Here is an 8,760-nt window from a genome sequence, read left to right as displayed (position 1 = left end):
ATATCTGGAGCATGATTGGGTGGTTCCTACCAACCAATCATATTGCTGCATTGTTCTAGGACCAATCAGACTGCTGCAGTTTGGATCCTATTCAACTCAGTACATAACACCCCTCTCCTCTAAGTTCCAGTCCTGCCTGGGAGGTCGCATTCATAGTCCTCAAGGTACGCCGGCGGCCTACATGTGCGTTGCGGCCTGTGGTGTTCCCTGGTCCGGGGTTCAGGTTCTGGCTCGTGTTCCAAGGATGCTGGCTGTGATGGGCCTGTTTGGTCTGGCGCAACCGGCTCACTCAGTTGTGGTTCTGGTTCCGGTGTCCTTTTGGCCTCGCGGGTCCTCTCTGTATTTACTGATTCTGCCTCTCCTGCTGGCCCCTCCTGCTCTGTGGGCCTCACTGCCCCTCTGTTCCCTTGGGACTCCTCTGACCTTTCCTCCTCCTGGTTTTCTCCTGGGAATCGTCGCCTTATCTGGTCACAGTGGCGGCGCCAGCATTGCCCCCCATCCGTTAGCACCTCGTATGACATGGGGCCAGTGACCCTGGTGACTGTGGCGGGTACTCATGCTGGGCCTGCCCCAAAATTCTTTGCGTACACTGGGTTGTGGCCTCGAAGGTCCGGGGGTTCCTGCCTTCCCCCACCACTACCTCATCCTGAGCTCTATTGGGGTGAAGGCGGTCCAATCTGATTGCAGGGCACTGACCCATTAGTAGTTCAGCGGGGCTCCGGCCAGTCGTTGAGCTGGGGGTGCTGTGCTGTGCTAGGAGGAATGTGGCAAGGCGGTACTCCCAATCCCCTTGCGTCATGCGGCAAAGGGTGTCCTTGGTGGTCCGCACCATGCGTTCTGCTTGGCCATTGGTGGCAGGGTGGAATGGCGCCGAACGGATGTGGCGGATGGCGTTCTGCGCTGTGAAGGTTTGGAATTCTCCTGACGTAAATGCAGTCCCATTGTCTGAGATGAGAGTGTCAGGGAGCCCGTGGGTTGCAAACAGCCTGCGTAGTACCCGGATGGCTGCGGATGTAGAAGTGGACGGTACCAGTGCAACTTCCAGCCAGTTGGTGTAGGAGTCCACCACTATGAAGAATGTTTTCCCCTGAAAGGGGCCAGCGAAGTCCACATGCAGGCGTGACCATGGTGCTCAGGCGGACTCCCAGGACTGGACTGGGGCCCTTGGGGGATCTGGGCGGGATTCTTGGCAGGCCTGGCAGTGTTTGACCCAGGCCTCTATCTCTCCGTCGATCCCCAGCCACCACACATAACTCCTGGCAAGGGCCTTCTTTCTTACTACCCCTGGGTGTGTCTCGTGTAGGGCTGTGAGGACCCTTTTGCGGAGGGGCTGGGGAACAACGACCCTGCTTCCCCATAACAGGCACCCCTTGTGGGCCGACAGTTCATGTTTGCGGGTTGTGTAGCCAGCGTATTCTGGCCCAGGGCTGCTGCTGGGCCATCCCCTCCACGCCCAGTCCAGGACCCGGGAGATGACCCTATCTTTCTTGGAATGGTGTGCAACTTCTTGTGCCTGAATGGGGCGGTCGGGAAGCAGCTCCAGGCTCATAACCTCTTGTGCAGGTGCTGGGTCGGGGCCTGTTTCCGGTAATGGTAGCGTTCTGAGGGCGTCCGCATGGCCCATCGCCTTCCCCGGGCGGTAAATCAGTGCATACTGGTAGCTGGCAAGGAAAATTGACCACCTGAGGACGCGAGGAGACAGCACTTGGGGGGTCTGCTTTTCGGGGGCAAACAAGCCAAGCAACGGCTTGTGGTCAGTCACCACGGTGAAAGGCCGCCCGTACAAGAAATCATGGAATTTTTTTACTCCCTTCACGATTGCCAGCCCCTCCTTGTCTATTTGCGAGTAGTTCCGCTCGGTTGCGTTGAGTGTCTGGGGAAAGTATGCTACCGGTACCTCTCTTCCATCCGGGAGTTGGTGTCCCAGGACAGCGCCAATGCCATAGGGCGAGGCGTCGCATGCTAGCACCACCGGCAGCCTCTCATCGAAGTGTGCCAAGACCGAGTTTGAGACAAGCAAGTCCTTGACTGCCTGGAATGCAGCCTCCTGGCACTGGCCCCACACCCAAGGGGCCCGCTTGTCCAGGAGTCTGTGTAGGGGCTCCGCTACCGCCGCCTTGTGGGGAAGGAAGGAATGGTAAAAGTTCAATAGTCCCAAGAAGGCCTGAAGTTCAGTCTTGCTCTTGGGCGCTGGGGCATCACAAATGGCCCGTACCTTGTCCCCAGTTGGGTGGACCCCTTCTGCGTCCACCATAAATCCCAGAAAGTCCACCTGAGGCACTCCTAGTAGACATTTTTCCCGCTTCACCTTGAGACCCGCCGTCTGGAAACGGTACAGAACGGTGCGGAGGTGGTCCTCAAACTCCTCTGGTGTGGGCCCGGCAATCAACACATCATCGAAGAAGGGGGTGACGCCAGGAATCCCTTTAAGGAGCGAGTCCATTAGATTCTGGAATATGCCTGGTGCCACACTGACACCGAATTGCAGCCGCTTTACCCTGAACGCTCCTCTGTGCGTCACAATCGTCTGTGCCTCTGCTGTGGCCTCATCTACTGGCAGCTGTTGATATGCTTGGGCCAAGTCCAGCTTGCCAAAAATTTTCGACCCAGCCAGGGTGGCAAGGACATGGCTGACCACTGGCACTGGGTATGCATGGGCCGTGAGGGCCTTGTTTATGGTACATTTGTAGTCTGCGCAGATGCAGACTGAACCATTAGGCTTGATGGGTGTGAAGATTGGGGTTTCCTAGGGGGCATTAGGCACCGGCTCGAGCACTCCTTGCTCCACGAGCCAGTCCAATTCCTCGTCTATACGGGGTTTCAGGGCGAACGGGACCCAATGGGCCTTGAGCCTGACCGGTCGTACTGCGGGGTCAAGCTGTAGAGCAATGGGGGGGCCCGTATACTGTCCCAATTTCCCATCGAAACCCCCTGGAAATTCCTTGCATATGGCGTCCACGTCCACTTGTAAGGTAGTGTGGTTCACCCCGGTGATGGCTAGCCCCAGTGGTCCAAACCATGTCAATCCCAGTAAGCTAATGTAGGGGCCCTTGACCACAAGCAAGTCCAGTTGCCGCGTCCGCCCTCGGTATTGCACCCTGAAGGTCCCCATCCCCATTGTGGGGACCTTACGTTTCTGGAAGTCCCGGAGGGTGAATGGGGCCGGCCTGAGTTTGGGACCCCCAGTAGGACACAGTTTCCTTAAGGTCCTTGCCGAGATTATGGATAGAGTTGAACCCGTGTCAAGCTCCACGTGGCATGGGGCCCCCTGTATCTGTACCTCTACATAAATTTTCTCTACGTTGGGGTGGGGCAACTGGTATACCTGGAAGTCTGTGAGCTCCGTCGAGTTGCCTTGGTGCGTTGGGCCCCGGGACCTGGGGCTCTTGGATTGGTCATCTGATGCCTGGCGTCGGGTGGGCCGAGCTCGACACACCCGGGCGATGTGTCCTGATTTTCTGCACTGCCTGCACTCTGCGTTGCGGAAACGGCAGGTCCTCCTCTCGTGACTTTCCCCACAGCTTGTGCACTTCCCTCCTTCTCGTCGAGGCAGCTGTGGTATGTGGGCTGCTTGAGTGCACTGCTGTACTCGGTGCACCTCCTCCCTGTCAGATCCTGAGTCGTCGGTGAGGTCTTTGTGGTAGACCCTCGGTTGGGATGGTAGGCTCGGCCGTGCCTCTTGCGTCGACCTCTTGGCAGCTTCCGTTGCCAGGGCCTCCTCCAGAGCGATCTGGAACGTTAGGTCCTTCTTAGCGTAGAGGCTTCATTGCAGCTTCTCATCCTTCAGGCCACCGACGAGGTGGTCACGAAGCATGTTCTCCAGCTCTGAGAAATTGCAGAACTGGGCGGCTTGGCAGAGAGAGGTCACAAATCCAGTTACGGTTTCCCCAGGGGCTTGCCGCTTTGCGTAGAAGGTATTTCGACGAGCCACCACTAAGGGCTGCGGCGATAAGTGCCCCTTCAGCTGTTCCATTATTGTTTTGTATGGAACAGTAGCGACGTCTTCAGGTGCAAGGAGAGCCCGGGCGATTTCAAACGTCTCCTCTCCGCAGATGCTGAAGAATATCGCCCTCTTCTTGGCGTCTTCTTCATCGGTGACCCCTTTGGCTTCTAGGAGGAAGGTGAAACGGGAGGCGTACGCTTCCCAGTCTCCAGATGCTGGGTTGAACGGGGAGAAGCTGCTGTCGGTTGCCATTCTGAGTTCTTTGTGTCCCGGAGCTGAAGCCTGGATAAACGGTGCGAGGCAGCGGTGCGGCAGGTGGCGGTGCTGCGGTGCTGTGTGTGGCAATCAGCTCAGCGGGATCCCACCTTCGTCGCCAGTGAAATATACTCAGAGTCGCAAAGTGATTTCATGCTCTTTATTCAGCTCATAGCGGTGAGGAGGAATGAATGAATGTCCCCTCAAAGTATCTGCTTTATATACATTATTTACACAATGGGCTGCACATGATTGGCTAATTCTGGAATTCTACTGTAAGCCAATCAGGTTGTGGATTCACTTATATCTGGAGCATGATTGGGTGGTTCCTGCCAACCAATCATACTGCTGCATTGTTCTAGGACCAATCAGACTGCTGCAGTTTGGATCCTATTCAACTCAGTACATAACAATGCCGTTCTATAAATCTGTGGCATAGCTAAGTTTGGAATACTGAATGGAAGTTCCTGTTGCACCATCTCAAAAAGGGCACTGTGGTGCTGGAAAAAGAGCAAGCAAAATGGTCTGGGGAGCACAGAGCATTGGTGGTGGTGGGGAGAGACACACCTGTACCATTCACCATGTTTCTGATGCGTTTTCAGAAAATCATTCTCTTTATCAAGTGTCTTTATGAATCATTCTACTTATTCAGTGTCTCCCAGCCACCTTCTCTTACAGCTCACCTAAACAGTCTTCCAAGAAGCACCAATGGAAATCCCTTGAGAGAGATTGCCTGCTTCTTTTTAAAATGTGCATTAAGAACATAACCAGTGGTGCAGCTGCCTTTGTGTGTTTGTTTGGCCCTTTCCATGGCAGCATTTTGTCTACATTACAGCACATTCCCTCCAAGGAAAGACATTTTCTGGGTTTTTTGGTTTAGAAAATAGACTAGCAAGGAAAAAGCTCATAATATTCAGAATGGTTAAGAAAGCAGATTGAAAAAACAAAAACCAAGAATGTAAGGATAGCAGAACTTAGGCATCCTAGGAAGAGGCATGGCTTTGACATAGCCGGTGATATATTGGGAAGCTCAGCACACTTTTGCTCTAAACACTGTGGCTGGAGGGCACTCTTTTATAACCCTGTTAATGTTTTTAATCAATGACTTAATTAGCCAAAGAAATTCTGTTCTGGCTATAATATTGTAAAAAAGAGAGAGGAAAATATCAACTTAAATACTGCTTAAAGAGAGTGTTAGGCTGCAATCTTAACCCCACTTAGATGGGAGTAAGCTCCACTGAATTCAATAAGACTTGCTTCTGAATAGACATGGTTAGGATTTCATTATATGCTATAATATGTAGCCCATCCACTCCTATTTTAGCAATGTGTATCCCCCCAATCAAAACACTTTCAATATACACTTCCATCCCCCAAAAAACTTAAATGTTTTATTCAAATTGGCACACCTGCCTTGGGTGCATCTGTTTAAAAGAAATTGCTACAGATTCTGTCGTATTATGGAATTTTGCCCTTCCTTCCTTCTTTTTTGCTTTCTCTTCTTGTTTTCCCTTTTTTTTTTGGGGTGGCAGGAGGGTGGAATCAAATTTGATAGCTATGCTTACAAATAAATCTGGGAGCAGGCATGTTCCTCCCCAGGGCATCAAGCATCGTTTCCTCTAAGCTGCCACTAAGCACCAAGATGATACATCTCAAAAAACGATGCTGTCCTCCTCCTCCTTCCTTGGGGAAGTTGTTGGAAGGAGGAGATTAGACAATGGACAGAGCAGCACTAAGGTGCTATGCAGGCAAGCTGCATGCATAAGATACTTACTTGGCAAGAAGAGAGATTCTTGGCTTTATCAGGCAGGCCTTGTGTAGAAACAAGAAATGAACACAGCACATGCAGGGAGGCAGATATGCTGAGATAGCTGGACCTCCAGTGAATCGGCTTGTCTACAATGGTGACGCCTGCTTCTATAAATAGCGTTTAAAAAGCGGAGCAACAGAATGCTGCATCTCTTTCTCTCTCTCTCTGGAGTGCAGATATCAGAAAAGAATTCCCACTTGCCTTGACTAAATGTGCTACATGCAGTTAGCAGGGACTAATTTTGGGAAGTCTTTTCTCACAATATATACCCACACTCACATTTACACTCTCCCCTCCATTTTAGGATTGGGGGCATAGCTGTCAATGTTTCCCTTTTTAAAAAAGGGAAATTCCCTTATTCCGAATAGGAATCCTCGCAAGAAAAGGGAAAAGTTGACAGCTATGGTTGGGGGTAGTAATGGCAAAGGAAGGCCAGCACTCAGAAGGTCTTTTGTCCTTTGTACAGTGGTACCTTGGGTTACATACGCTTCAGGTTACATACGCTTCAGGTTACAGACTCCGCTAACCCAGATTTAGTGCTTCAGGTTAAGAATTTTGCTTCAGGATAAGAACAGAAATTGTGCAGCGGCAGTGTGGTGGCAGCAGGAGGCCCCATTAGCTAAAGCAGTGCTTCAGGTTAAGAACAGTTTCAGGTTAAGAACGGACCTCAGGAACAAATTAAGTACTGAAGCCGAGGTACCATTGTATTATTATTTCTACTATTCTGTTCCAAACACACTATACAAAAGGAACATTGGTTATTTCTGTGCTGGGGAACCTTAACGCAGAACGTGGACCTCTCTTTCTGGCCCTTGGGATCCTACCTGGGCCATACATTTCTCCGGCCATACCTCCTATCCCTAGGGCACACCCCTCAACAGTCCTGCTCTGCGGTCCCCTTGAGTGATTTTGCCTAGATGGAATGTGCCCTTGAAGAGTGAAAGTGATGAAAAGAATGATGAAGGGGAAATGGCTCTTGCTTGCCTGAATGGAGAGAGGGGGGTAGGTAAAAACCTCTTGACTTTTCCATAGCTACAGTATAGCATCCTGTACAAAGGGAATAGATACACTTGTTGTTCCAGCCACTTTTGCCTGTGTCTCTACCTGCCAATGGCATGCAGCCTCTGCAAGGTTGCCCATGAAGATATGCAGCCTTTGGGCTGAAAAAGCTCCCTCCCACCGCACCGTTTGTCATATGGTAACAGCTTTATGGGTGTTATATATAATAAGTACCAGAAACAACCAAACATTTTGGGATAAGCTACAATGGAAAAACTGACAACCTATCCAAGGTTGAAAGAAAGATGCCAGACATCAGATGTATTAATAAATATACAGATGCGGGTGGCGCTGTGGTCTAAACCACAGAGCCTAGGACTTGCCGATCAGAAGGGCGGCGGTTCGAATCCCTACAACGGGGTGAGCTCCCGTTGCTCGGTCCCTGCTCCTGTCAACCTAGCAGTTCGAAAGCACGTCAAAGTGCAAGTAGATAAATAGGTACTGCTCCGGTGGGAAGGTAAACAGCGTTTCCGTGCGCTGCTCTGGTTCACCAGAAGCAGCTTAGTCCTGCTGGCCACATGACCCGGAAGCTGTACGCCGGCTCCCTTGGCCAATAAAGCGAGATGAGCGCCGCAACCCCAGAGTCGTTTGTGACTGGACCTAACAGTCAGGGGTCCCTTTACCTTCACCTGTACAGATAGAAATAATGCATAATGTTGTGAGTTTGGAGGTTTAGGTTGTACAGCCTGAGCTGTAGGGTCGGGAGGGTTTTGATTATACAGCCTGAGCCCTGCCTCGCCGGGGAGGGCGGGATATAAATATTTTTTAAAATTATTATTATTATTATTATTATTATTATTATTATTATTATATGAATTGAGTCCCTTCCAATTTCTGGATCCGGCAAGGATTTAATTGCTGGAATAGCTAGGCCAGCTTCTTGGTAATGGCCTAAGTGTGGGTTGTTAAGGTAACAAGGAAAGTGGCTCTGTGCCAGAGAGCAAATAGGGGTGGGCCCCTCTCCCTCAGCTGGTGGTTGGGGGGGGGGAGGCCAGAGGAATGTATGTGTGACCTGGAAGCTGGCGGAAGTCAGGGAGAGAGAGGTAGGTTTGATTTCTGCTTGAATCTAAGGCTGTAGCAATGGGAGAAGACCTCCCATGGTGTTAATGCTATGAACCCCTCCATTGCAGGCTTAGGCTGTATATGTGTGTAAATAAACTGTATATCATAAAGACACCACAGTTTCTGCTGACCCTCATTTTGAGGAAAATGAGCCCTGGGCAAGCTCCTGGAACCCCTGGAATCTTGCACTGCACAGAGATTGGGGTGGTTTGCAACAATACAATTATGTACCAAGAATACTTTATTTCCAGTTATGCATTATTGCTTAAATTTAATATGAGGAAATTCAATGGTGATTAGATGCAGTCTTTGTACACTATAAATCTGAGTATTATTCAATGACCTGTGACTAAGGATGTCGGAGAATTCCAACGAAAACAGGGATGGGAGTGGAAATTGTCAGTGTTCGTTTATTTGTTCCTTGTCTAGAACAGAAATCAATCCTGCAAATATGGTTGGTATTTGCTACAATTGTTCCTTTTAGTCTGCAAATGCTATGCAATTTGTTATTCCACCCCACCCCCCCACCCCGCAAATTTGCGTTGCCTTACTGAAATAACACTGAAGTGTCGGCGACACTAGTACCAGAATGTAAAGCCTCATTGCATTATGCAGTATTGAGCATTGCCAA

This window comes from Podarcis pityusensis (assembly GCF_964106645.2).
Source record: "Podarcis pityusensis genome assembly, chromosome: 6".
Lineage (NCBI taxonomy): Eukaryota > Metazoa > Chordata > Lepidosauria > Squamata > Lacertidae > Podarcis > Podarcis pityusensis.
Note: the sequence above shows the minus strand (reverse complement) of the source record.